The sequence below is a fragment of the Apteryx mantelli genome, chromosome 9 (assembly GCF_036417845.1).
Source record: "Apteryx mantelli isolate bAptMan1 chromosome 9, bAptMan1.hap1, whole genome shotgun sequence".
NCBI classification, from domain to species: domain Eukaryota; kingdom Metazoa; phylum Chordata; class Aves; order Apterygiformes; family Apterygidae; genus Apteryx; species Apteryx mantelli.
In genome coordinates, this window is record NC_089986.1 from 8,540,507 (window position 1) to 8,554,477 (window position 13,971).

The following is a 13,971-nucleotide window of genomic DNA, read 5'->3' on the forward strand; positions in this document are numbered from 1 at the left end:
AGATCAAAGGAAACTCCAGAGATGGCCTCTACAGCGTTCTCCACTGCCACTGAGCTCCTTAGCCTTTCAATATTTCAGGCAGCATCTCTGATTCAGAATGAAAATGGACAAAGGAAAACGTGGAGTAAGTTTTTCGTGAGGGGCGGGGAGGAGGAGAGCTCTAGATGAGATTTATCGGGGTATGGGATAGCCTTCTGGTGGAAAGTTGTGGCAAATTAGCCTGAATATAGTACTCAAATATATGTCAGGAAGCAATTCTGCAGAGTTATGGCAGTAAGCAAAGTGGTCTACAGGTCTTTTTCATCTGACAGTTTGGGAATGAGTCTGTGATTGGTTTCTTTCCAAGCACAGTCTGTAGCTGGTAAGCGAGGAGGGAGAAAAAGTCAATATTTGTTTTTTAAAATGTTCTCTTTATTTCGTACCCTAGCCACTAGGTCATCCTTCTTGTATGCGTTATTACATAAGCTGAGATGCCTACTTACTCTATCGCATTCTGGAAACAATTTTAACTTTAACATAAAAGCAAGAGCAGCTTGGAGGTCGTGGTGGGGAAGTAGGGGACAAAATCAGAAAGGAGGAGAGAAAGGAAGGCAGAACCAAATAGTTCATCTCATCACTCCCCTTGCTAGCATACGAGCAGTCAGCTCAAGAGAAGTTTTTTTTCTAGCTGTGCTCAATCTGCTGCAGTTTTAAATGTCTCAAGTGATAGGGAATATTTTCTCACTGCTTACCGGCAAGCTAGAACGTGTCAATTCAAACTAATAAATATCTGGTTTGACTGTGACATTTACAAGTTGCCTGCTCCTCTGTGCTCAGTGTTCAGCTTAACAACTCCCATTCGGAAGCCAGTTTCTTAATTATCTTGTCTTCCCCCAAAGATTTGCCAGGAAACCTTTTGCTGATAGCCCGCATAGACGTGCTACACCAGTGAGGTGCAGTTTTGACTTTGACAAGCTTTCCGGACGACTGAAGACGGCTCACGAGCAAATGACTCAGCACTTGTTTCGATGCTTGTTCTTGCCGCCCCCAAAAGATTTTCCTTAAAATATGTTTCCTTGAGGGGTTATTCAAGTTTCTCATCATACATTCAACGGAAAGAAAGAATAAAAATCTTCCCCCTAACAGTTTTCTGTATTATTGAAGGCAGTTTGAGGAAAAAAGCCAGTATCTAGGACAGGCTAGAATATAAATTAACATAGAAAGGACAAAAGGATGCTCAACACAGTGTATTGAATCCAGAATTTTTTCATAATGAAATAGCCAAAATGTTCTTGCTTCTTAAACCTGTTCTCTTTTCCCTTCTTCACAGATTTCCCAATGAAAAATTTTATTAGCAGTCATGAGGCAAGGAGAGAATAGACCAAAAGATCTTATTGCTGTGTGATTTCATATATTTTTCTCTCTCCTTCCTGAAAAAATATGGAGAAGAAATAGACATAAATTTTAGGCTGTGGACTGATATCTTGTGTATCTGAAGAAATTAATTACAATTTCTTCCAAAGTAAATCCTTATGATCTCATCAGATTACTATATTAAAAATCAAGATAAAAATATCTTTTCATGTGAGATTCTCAAATATACAAAATGTAAATGAAATCTCATAAAACTAGCCTGAATGAAGTCTGCGTTAAACCTATTCTATGGATGATTCTACAGACACTTTGAAATTTTTTTCTTGTTCATTTCTGCTGTCACCTATACTGCTGCAATAATAAAATCCTCAAGCCCTCCATCTTATTTGCTGCAACCATGACACAGAGATTAGGGAGGAAACTCTGGAACAAAAATATTCTGTGATTCTATTAAAATATTTTACTCCTGAGCAGCTGAAGGAAGAACAAACCTTACTATGTTCTTTGGCAGAATAATTGCCCAGCAGGTAAGAGAAGCAGAGGGGGCATCTGTTTTTAGCTTCGTAAAGCTACACAGCACCCACATAAGCAATCTGAGGAAATGCATACTAGCACCAATCAACATAATATGGCTACCAGAATGGCTGCAAATATGCTTTCCTAAGAGATGTTAATACTTTGCTCTCAAGCTAGGAAGGTATTTCAGGCAGAGATCTGGCAGTACTTTCATTAACTTAAATGATGGAAGACTGTATTTCTGTAAAATTTGTGGTGTATATTAAACTATCAAGGGTAACAGCATTCTTGAAGCCAGAATTAAGATTCAAAATGATCCTGATTGATTGATAAATTGGAAAGATGGTTTGAATTCAACGAGATAATATTCAAAGCAGACAAATGCAACGTACCATATAAAATGGGAGTTCTCTGGCCAGGCAGTAGTACCACAAGAGAGGACCTGAGCTAAAGTGCCTGTCAATAGTACAGTGCAGTTGCAGAAGTGAAAATCTCATTAGGCTACACAATGGCAGCAGTGTCGTATTTGAAATACATGAAATATGAATTAAGAAACATCAAGAACGATAAGAGTTTTAACAAACATCTCAGAGCAAAGACAGAACAAATTGAAGCTTTTTAATCTTTAAAAGAGACAGAGAAAGAAACAGAGATAGATACAGAGATAGAGAGAGAGGGAGGCAGAGCCAGGCAGACAGACTGGTGCAGTTGATGTTGGGGGGAAGCATGAGGACAACCTTCCATACATGAAAGTTCTTAAAATCAATGATGTCTTCTATGTTACACTATTTGCATGGGAGAAATGATAAGGAGAAATAACTATAATTTTCAAAAAGTTTAAGGTTGGAAATCAGCAAACATTTCCAACTCTATAGTTAGTCAAGGGCTGTAATTTTAGTTGGTTATTGAATCCAGAAACAGAGGGAACTTACATGTGAATGATGGGCTAGAGGATCCTCTGTCCAGGAACTTCATGTGGCAATGACGGGGCGGCTCAGCGGCGTCCTGATCAGACAGGACAAGGTGCTCTGTAAGCGCTGGCCTTCGATACCGGGGCACTACTTGCACAAATGCAAGAGGGGCAGTGATTGCTGTTGTCTCCAGAACAGGGATGCAAAGCCTGGATATTCAGTTCCACAATCATGAGGACTGCTTTGCACTGTGGAGCCAAGGGAAGAGGTTTGGCTCTTCCAGCTCCCACTCACCTTAACAGTGGTACCTCTAGCACTTCCAAGGTGATACTATGCTGGGAAGAGGAAAAGTGTCAGTGCTGCCACAGAGCAGCAGATGAGAGGACCCAATGGAGGTCCAGATGCCTCGAGAGCCCACATCCTCACTGTTCACTAAGAATACACATGCAGGGTGCAGTTTCTTTAATTTGAGGTAAATACAAGTTTAAACAAACATCAGTCCAAGCATACTGAATCCTTTCTCAATACAAGGTGATCAGATTAACTCTTTTCTTGAGGCCTTTCCGATGATTCCATGATTACATAGAAGATTAGAGCATATGCAGGGTACAGCTGCAGGTTGCAGGGGCATATAACCTTAGGTGAAAACAGTAAATGTAATCATCCTGATCAGAGCTAACAGACATTTCTAAGGGACAATGGTACCTGAGATGCTGAGAGTATATGACCATGTATGCTTTTATCCACTCTCAGCTGAAGTATCTAAAGATGGAACTGAGAACAGCTCTCTGCTTAGGCCCTGGCCCACAGAGACTGAAGATTGTAAAGTGTTTACTTTGTTTAGAAGGTACTTAGAAAGGCTTTTAAAAACAAGCAGCAGCAAATGCAAGACAAAAATGTAACCCCATCCTTGTTCAAGACATATTTCTGTACCACTTTCTTGCTTGTGAAAAATGCCATGGCACTTGTACAGAGACACAAGGATGCTAAAGAGCGGAACCGTCATGAATCATACATTATTCTCCACTTCAAATGTCCAGAAATTATCTACATTACTCACCAGGTTTGACACTTGCCATAATAGTCAAACAAAGCCTATTCTTTCTTTTTCAGGAATCAGTCTACAAAACCTATTTCATTACTGCTAAGGACAAGACATAAGAATTATGATAGCATCCAACCTCCTACAACGATAAGCTCCACACAATTCTCTCCAGCCTTTCTTTCCCACACTTCTGACACACACACAATATAGGCTCAGAGATTTAGATGCTGAATCCCACATAATGCTGCTAACCACAATAACAAAGTAACTCTGCTGACATATTTTAAGGTATTTGCACTCACAGTTCATAAAACTAGGCAGTCCATACTAGGTTTTAAAAAATTGTTTGCGCTAACATTACAAATTTTTCTTTCATTTTTCAAAAATCTCTGTTTTAGATATTTAATGGTGGGATTGACTCAAGACCCAAAGCCTGTAACCTCAATGGTGAAAATGAGAAGAGCATCCATCTTTAGATCTAAGCAATTTAAAGAACATAATTCCTGCAGGAACTAGTAATTAGTTACTTAGGGTAGATTTAAGAACACAACATTAGGCACATATCAGTTTTAGTAACAGTCATAACCAAGGAGAACTAAGAGGAGGAAGAATTCAAAGGATACAAGTAGCAGATATGTCAGTTTTAATCAAAAATTAGGAAGTTGATTACTTAACTGCCATTAATGTGGAACTTTCCCTAGCTTTTGGTAGAATTTTTGAAAGATCTTTCCTGAGTGTCTTGGTGGTTTATACAATGACTGCTTGGGCTGAGCAAGTTCATGGTCCTAGTTAATTAATCTCTTAAAAAACATATCAACTCTGTAACAGTGATTTTGCCCAGCTGCAGTTCCAAGCAAGTGGCATGCTGTTGGATATAAAACAAAAAGACTGGGAAACTCTTGTCCAAAAAAACAAAAATGGTTAACAGAAGAGAGAAAGTTAGGGAGTAAGTCCGGCTATGAACGTAGATTTTAGCCTAGGGAAATAAAATAATAGGATGTTATGGGGAAAAGTCAAAGAATGAATGACTAAATGGCAAAAGAGAGTAAAAGCATAGGATACATTCACAGCTGCCATTTGAAATACACTTTCTTGCTTTTTCTGCTGAGAAAAAGGCTATACCTTAACCAGAAATTAAACTACTATCATTTATATACTTCTTGCATTGAGAGAGGCCCAAGCAGTATTTATGCTGTACATCTTGATATTTTATGCTATGTGTGTTACACCATTGCTCCAGCTTATAACTGGAGCATTGCCAGATGCACGAAAATATGATGTACTCGGTATACTACCTGGAAGCCCTGTGTGGATCCTTCCTCAAATTAAGGGTTTGTGTGTTATTGAAGTGCCTGATCCCAGCATTTGATGCAGCCTGGAGAGTGCTACTGATGCCAACTACTTAAGAGCTAGCGATGAGAACTCCTGAAATTAGTTTCCGCCTGGTTTGGATGCGGATGACAATTTTCTACAAACTGTGTTCTAGAAATCTGTTAAAGGACTACAAATCCCTCTCCTGAGCATTTCTTGCCTGCATTTATGCTCTTTCCTCTTTTTAGTACTTCCATTCATTTTGCTTTACTGTTGTCTCTCTGCAGTGCCAGCACTGGCTGACCTCCCATGGCTGGCACAGGCTCTGAGCAAGGGCTCACGCTCTTGCCTTGTCTCAGCCTTCCCTGCCCGGTGCTTCAGCTCCTCGGCCTTGTAAAGCCCTCTCCCATGGCACCGTCCCCACGTCCAACAACTGCACCACTCCTGCGGAGTTCCCAAATTGACCCGAAATAGGATATTTCGAAACAATTGAACAAGGTGCAGTTAGAGACGTCTTTACCAGCAGTTAGATGGATCCATGACCAGTAAGACACTTTTGGTAGAAAGGTGATCTTTTGTTTAGATTTTAGGCTGGTATCTCTAAGGGGCCCTGAACTCGAGGCCTGGTAGTCATTCCACAGGGAGCCACACACTGAACCAAACAACAACCATTTCCAACCAACAGAATTACCAGACCTCTGGAAATCAGCAACGCAGACCATCATAGCATTCACCATCCTGATGCAGTGCCTCCGATCTCAAGCTCCTGGGAGGCAAGGCTGGGTTTTCTGCACAGTTAATATAATGCTGAGAACTCATAACAGGCACCAAAGGCTCCTGCATGCTGCCCTGTCTGCATCTACATAGCCCCCCAGTAACCAAAAAAAGGCCGTTATATGAATGTCACTGAAGCATCTGTCTTTCCTAGGTGGATGACTGTGGAGTAGAACTGACTATAATAGATTATAGCTGACTATAATAGGTTTCTTCATAGCAGTATTTGTGGATGAAGTATATTTTAGAAAGCAAAGCAGGCATTTTTAATAAAACCAATAACACTTTTGGCAAAAATAAATCCCCTTCTCTCCAAAAACAGTTTGGGGAGCAATGTTTCTACTTCTTCTTGGAAGCCTCCCCATTTTGGTCAGGTTTCTGTCTCCTCGCAGGACATTTTGATTAAGATCCAGTCTCATCTCAAAGCTTTTCCCACAGAAAATATGTCACTTGGTTCTGTTAATGATTCTAATTAAGTCAGAATTTGTGGAAAGAAAATGGAGCCAAAGAGAATTGAAAACAGTTCTTTTCACACCACCTAGTGAAAAAAAGATCCAGTGTTAAACTGGAGAAAGCAACAAGGCAACTGATGTGTCAGGGACACTTACTGTTACAACCCCCCCCCCCCGTAGCCATAAAACTTCACAGTGCGTGTACCGCAAGAGCCTCTGCACAATACATACGGCAAAGAAAATGAGGCTATTTTCTGAATACGCTTCACCCTCAGTACTGGCGACGAGACTGTCCACACCTAACCTAAAGCAAGCAGAACTGTATCTGCTTTAATGCATGTTTGCTCACTACGAATTGTCAAATCCACCCTCTTGAAACTGCTACGTTCTGTCTACCGTTTCCACCTCTGTCCTGTGGAGGATGGGGAAGAAACACAGTTCCTGAAACTAACAGCTTCAGTTCCCAGTTCTGTGTAAACGTGACTTAACTTGTGATATGGCTGTTTATAGCTAACTTCAGGTATTGATGTCGTGTTTTCTTGCCCTTGATGAACTGGAGCTTGTGTCCTGTTTCCAGTATCCTGCTTGCGTGTTCAACTACCTGCTCCTACCCTATTCAAATGATGTCTGTGAGATATTAACTGAGAGATTAAAAGATCAATTGACGCCTCTGTTTTTCTTTTTTTTTTGCATCTCCTCCACTCTTGTGCTTTCAAGCATATGTCAATGCCACCCAGAGTTTGAATGGCACCTCACTGAGGAGCGAATATCAGTGAGTAATATGAAGTTAGGTATTCAAGCATAATATCATACAATAACACTGTAGTACCTGAGGGGATATTCTCCGATTCTTAGGATTAACTACAGATAATTTAAAGTTTTAATTTAAATAGACTGAAATACTAATTATTCATTTAACTGAGGTTCCATTTATGGCTAACTATGTTTAAAATTACATAGAGAAAGCAAGTGCAAGAGGAATCATCCATATCTACCTAGCCTGTGGCCTGGCAGTAAATTCAGTTTAGCAGTGATGTATTCAGATTAATACAAAAGAAACCAGCACATTCATGAGGAGAACATTTCTTCTTCTTACTGAAACTCAAAGAAACCAGACAGTAAAGAAAAAAGTAAGAAAACAGTGGTATTACATCTCAAGTATGAGGCAATAAATTATAAGATTTTTTGTCTCTTCCCAAGACAGAAACTCAAAGTAAATGCATAAATAAATAAATACCAACAAAAATCTGACACAGGGTGCCACTTTTTCCGCATTCATAAATCATCCTTCACGCGTTGATCAATTTTAGGAGTAAACTAGTTTTCTTTCCAACCTAAAGCTCTAAGGAGGGCCACCTATAGAGTAGGGAATGTAAGAAACTGTTCTGCACTCCCCTCTGCGGGTTGGTACCCAAACATTTTTGCCTCAAGCAATGAAGTACTGGAGAGAGCGTGTTCATGGAAATAATTGCACAGCGTTACAGCTAGCCTCTCTTTCAGTGCTAGTTTAACCTGTATCCTGCAGGAGTCCTGTTTATTTAAGACCTCTGAGTCTCTAGATTACTCATGTCAGCAGGAGTTAAAGATATTAAGAATAGGAAGAACAGAAAAACACAACCTTGGGAGCCAACCTTACCTGCCAATCAACCCAGCCTTGCTCAGATCTTATGGCCTAAAGAGTCAGCGCAGGACCTCCTAGCACAGAAGCCAAGGAAATATAAACCCTTCCTCGAAGCATTACAGGGCCATGCTCCCTAGGCGTCTTTATCCCCACTGAACCAGACTTTACCAGGGAGTGTTGCTCCCCAACTTACCTGCTCCCTCTCAGATAGGAACTCAGGAAGTTTGGAAAGCGCTGCTGGATCGCCTTTGAAAGGATGTACCCAGCAAGCTGCTGGTCTTTCTCTTTACTTTATAGTGACTGCAGATAGCACAATACTGTGCAGCTGCAGATAAGTCCGTTCACCTCTCTGTTTATGGACTCTTTGCATATTTAACATTTATTTTCAAACTTTTTTAGATTAAGAACATTCATTCCTATTTGCTTGTACAGATATATTGTGGCCCTGATTTCAGTCGAGATTACTGAAGTATGAAGAAATAACTAGAGAAGTCCCTCATTTCAGAGAGGCAGCTAAAGGCTGAAATCAGTAATATAGCTGCCAATTCTTATTACTGCTAATACATGTTTCTTAATTATTGCTTTCTTTAAGACACAGTCAAAATTATCTCCTGTTGTACAATATAGAAGAAATCTAGCAAATATCCTCAGCCCTTTACAACCAGAAGTGTGTGGTATGAAAAATAGAGGTGATGCATGTTGAGACAAGGAATCAAATTCAATTGATTAATCCTGTAACAGCACAATGACATGATTGCAGGCTTAGAGATTATTTAACCTTCTGAAATATTTTTTAGAAAGTGTATTATGATCATATTCACAATTGGCCTCAGATAAGGACATGGACTTGGAGCTTTTTCAGGGTAATTTAATCAGTCTTGTACAAAAAAGCAACAGCCAACCATTACAGACCAAGTCAATACAAATCTGATTTCCCAAAACTCATTTCAAAGTGACTTCCAGGAAACAACTGGTAGCTCCAAAACTCACAGGCTCAGCTATAAATGTGATTTTCTTTAAGGTCTGTAACTGTTTTGTTTTGTTTTGTTTTTTGGTTTACTGCCATTTTCTTTAAATAAAATATTACACATTGGATGAAGTTGTTGTGTTTCTGCTAAATCCTCCGGGTTTTTTTTAATGTGAATCAATATATTTGGTAAGGCTGTTACCACTTCATAGTGACTAGAAATATAAACAAAACTCATTTTGTTACAAGAAAAATAAACACATGGCACAAGTTTAATCTGCCTGCCTGCCTACCAGATGGAGAAAAGCACAGGGCCAAGTTACTGATAGAGTAACTGTTTAATCACATCAGCTTGTTGTTGACTTACATACAAATACAAACATGTCCACTTGCACTTTTGGGAACTCACCAAGTTTTCTCCCTCCATCCTAAAATGCATGGAAGTTAATTCTTTATTCACAGTTTACGTAGATGAATGGTATAAGACACATGAGATGATATAACGCAGAAATAACATCTTTATCACTAATGGCTTTTATGGATACCTGTATCATAAATATACTTTGGAGCTAAACTGCTCCCTTTCAAAAGCTCAGTCTACCTCTGATTGATTTTAAAGGTTTCATCTATGAGTTTTTGATGTACTTTACAAGGTCTATCAGGGTGTATGGGTTCTTCAAGTGCAGCAGAGTCTACAAGGGAGTGCTGCTGGTTCTGTTTCTCAAGCAAGTAGCTCCACGGCGTGCTGCCTTGACTCCTCCGAGGCAGTCTCCTACCCCAACTGCGGAAAAGATTCTCGAGTGCTCCAAAGTGTTGTCAGTATTTCATAAATAATTCATAAGTATTTTGGACAACATCGCTTACTTCAACAAGATGTTTACTCAGGTCTCTGTTACAATCAATGGATGTTTCAACACTACCTTCACAGCATAAGGATTTGGTCAATGTCAATAGGCATATCAGATTTTGGCTTGTTTGGGGACATTTTTTCCTATTTAAATCAGTGAAACCATTCTGGGGTAAAAGGATACTCAGAGGAGCATAGAATGACAGGAGTTTGTCTCCTCAGAATATCTGAGGTTGGCTATGGAGTGCAGAGGGGGTAGAGCTGCTGTAGCAGTGCTCACTTGATGAAATATTGCCTGAGAAAAAGGCAAATTCTGCCCTTTCAAAGCAGTAGTGTGACTTCCTCTCTTGTTGCTTGTGCCACAGTGTTCTCATTGGTATGAGCCTGCAAAATCAGATAAATTAGGCTCCGGGGAATATTAGGAAAAAAGAGGAGAGAGATGCGTTGAGGGGGAGCAAAGAAAAAAAAAAAACTTTTATCTAGGAATGCAGAATTGCTGATATCTGCCTACCGTTACATGTGTCCAAAAATATTCTGCAGATTTTAAAATTCCACAGTTTACTTGTGAATCTTCTCTACCCCTCCCCTTTTGTCTCCTATTTTTGGGGAGGATGGAAGGAGAGAAAAGTTGAGAGGTAGTATAGAAAGAAGGGAAGAAAGGAGATAAAGCTGGAGTGATCCCTTAAAGATCTTATTAATACAGTAGGAAGATTGTTATAAACTCTATACATACCTTTAACTGCAGCAAAAAAAAATGTTTTGTGTGAGAGTTTTCTAAATGTTTATAAGGTACATTCAGAGAAAAAAGTACCACATGGAAACAGCAATATAAATATGACATCAAAAATAAGCTGCAAATTTCAAAGAAAAAAATTACCTTTGGAATGACTTACCGTAGTACCTGATACTGCTTACTCTAGTACCTGCTAGATTTTCTATCACATAGTCTTTAAATAAGCACAGGATGGATTTTTGAAAGAAACACTGTAATTCAGGCAGAAATTAGAGGGCTGATACAGCAACAACTGGGTGAGATTCTATGATCTTTGTTATGCAGACATTGAGACTAGATTATCATAATGGTTGCTTCTGGCCTAAAATGTATGAGCTTATGAATCATGGTAATGATACTGCAGCCAAGTCAATTAGCGGCATATATTCAATGAAAAAGAATTAATTATCATGTATTCACCTTCTGCCTTGATACCTGTGGAACTTTCTGTTGGGTCATTTACCTATGCTGAATTCTTAGAGTATTTCACCCAAATCACTTCTGCTCTGGATTCTCTGGATTGAGAAACCTATAGAAAGAAATCCTCTGGGTCTCCTAAATTTTTTTCCTTGGTTATTTTGCTGACAACAGACACAGGGTATCTAACTAAGCACTTTACACAGACTTTTCTTTCCCAGTGTTACGGATATATGGGATAGGTTACTAGGATTCATATAAATCTTAGATATTTTTCATAAGAACACATCAAAGACTGAAAAGCTAATATGGCAAAATGTGTATATATGTGTGCATGTCTGTGTGTGTATCTGTGTCTGTAGTATATTTGTATTTGAGAGGATAAAAGATGATTGCACTTGGGTATGAAAATGTTTGCATTTGCTTACAAGTTAGATTAGGGAAGATTATTATTCTATTGGGTAGGAGTCAAGCACAATTTAAACATAATATGCATTCAAATAACTATGGAGTAGAAAGTAACTACAGAAAAACAGCTCTGTTTCATAAGCTCTGATTGATTTGATGAGTATTTAATTAACTTTACAAGGTCTGTCAGGGTATACGGGATCTTCAAGTGCAGCAGGGTCTACAAGGGAGTGCTGCCGGTTCTGTTTCTCAAGCGAGTAGCTCCACAGGGTGCTGCCTTGACTCCTCCGAGGCAGTCTCCTACCCCAACCGCCAAAAGGTTCTTGAGTACTCCAAAGTCTGTGCTCTTGATGAAGCCAAGAAAAGACAATTTATTATGATTTTTGCCAATTATGGCATAACCATTTTTTTAAATAGAGCTGTTCTTTCACAGAAGCACATTTTTGGTTCTTTACAGATTTTGCACAAAGCTCCCCACTGTGAACTTGAACAAAGTTAGGAGCAAAGAGGACAGGGAGAGTTCTGGCCCCTCTCACATTCAAGAAATGGATTTCTAACAAACAGATGACTGTTTACAAACATAGCTATTAAACAATCTTAGTAGCACTTAGCTCTTCCAGAAATGTCATGAAGAGGTATTCAGGCACAGTGTCTTACAGCACTACAACTGAAGTGAGCCAAATATACTCTGCCCGAGGCTGGTACAGAGATTGAAAACCCGGAATATCTGTTGTCCTGAGGGCTTATTTTTATTCTGTCTAACTGTGGCCCTTTATCAACCATGGTGCTTTATTCAAGACCAGGAAGGACTAAATAATTGGATTTGCTTGGCAGGTAATCTTTCTAACTCTGCCAATTAATCCAGCAGAAAAAAATGCACTGCACTGATCTTCTGTGAGAAGAAACACCTAAAAGATGAGCCAGAAAGGCATGGACCAGATCCAAAAAAGACAAGGCACCTAAAATATGGTGACATACCTAAATCCAAATGTGAGATCCTGAGTCCTTTGCTTTCCCTGCTATTGTTTTACTCAGGAAGTGCTTAAAATGCACATATGCTTCTCTGTTTCTCTTTAAAATTCCATAGGCATCTAAAGAATAATTAGTATATTTTACCCCAATGCTGTTCACAGAAGCAGTTCTGGGATCAAAGACTGGATTCGCTCTCCCCAGCACTACTGCCAGTGAGTAACATGTGCTGTAAATTTGAGCCTGCTGAGCCTGCACTGTACAGTTGAAGTGGGCACGTCTGGATTTCCATTAGTCTGGCAGCTCAGTGGGAGCTACTGCTACTGAGTTGCTGGACATTCATAAATATGGAACAGATGCCCAACATCCTCAAATTTAGACTGACAAAATTTCTGGCTGGAAAAAGGGGACTTGTCTGGGAAAACCATATGATAATCCTCAAAGTGCATGCTTTGATGGATAGGCCAGTGTAATGCTTAGTCTTGTGCTCTCTGGCCAATTAGTCTTGATTTCTTTTCTGCACAGTGGCCTGTTTCCAACAAGATTGTCTCTGCTCTTTCCCATTCTCCTGCTCCCGTGACATCCGAGATTTAGGTACTCTTTTGAGAGAGGAAGGCACGGATTAAAACCCTTTTAAGCAGCTAAGAATATTGACCTTGGGCTTCAAACATCCTGGAGGAACAGACTAGCCTTTAGATTATTGTATGGAAGGGTGCAATGCCACACACAGCGACAGTGTGAGTGGGGGACTGGCTGGGGCTTTGCGACTGTCTTACCTCACCTGGGTCACTCGTGTCACCCCAGGCAGTTCTCTTCTGGGTGGCTCACTGCTCCTTTAGCCTCCCTGGTAAATCCAAATTTAAGTCAGTGACACCAGCCTCATGAGGACTTTCTTCTTCAGGGAGCCCAGACTCTTTGCAAGGAAGGGTTCAAAAAGGTAAAAGAGCTGCAGCGAATAAACCACTTATTTGCTCTGACCGTTTGAGTCAGATAGGCCAGCAGAGGAACTGTGTTTTGGATTCTTGATCTTCAGCTAGCGTAAATCAACTTGATTCTATTGGCATCAGAGGAAATGAGCTGATTCAAGCCAGCTATAGTGTAGCATTACATTTCTCCCTGTTTACTTACTGCATCTTAATGACTGCCAGGCACAAAGGCACCTGACTGGGGACATTAGATACAAAGGCTTTATACTCTTTATGTTTTGTTCAGTTAAAGACTAACAAAGATGAAGACTTTAACTTATGATGAGAAACCTAGGCCCCTGAACACTTAGCACTAATAAGGTGCTTTTCAGTTTCTAAGTGTTTTAGAAACATTAATTAATTATTCCTTTCAACACTTGGTTATTTTCTGTTACTGGAGTGCATATTTACCAAGTTAGCTCCATTTGTGCACAGCACGTTGTTGGCAGCAGGCAGGAGCATAAATTGATCTGCAACCACACACTGCAATTTGCAGCAGATTTGCTTCACCAAACACCACCAGACAGCCACAGAAGCAACTCAGAGGAGTGACCATTCCTTCCTGCATTATAAACGTGGTGGTGATTACCTTCCTTGTGAGAGGGAGCTGAAATACAAAACCTGCCTGCTGCACAATTCAGCT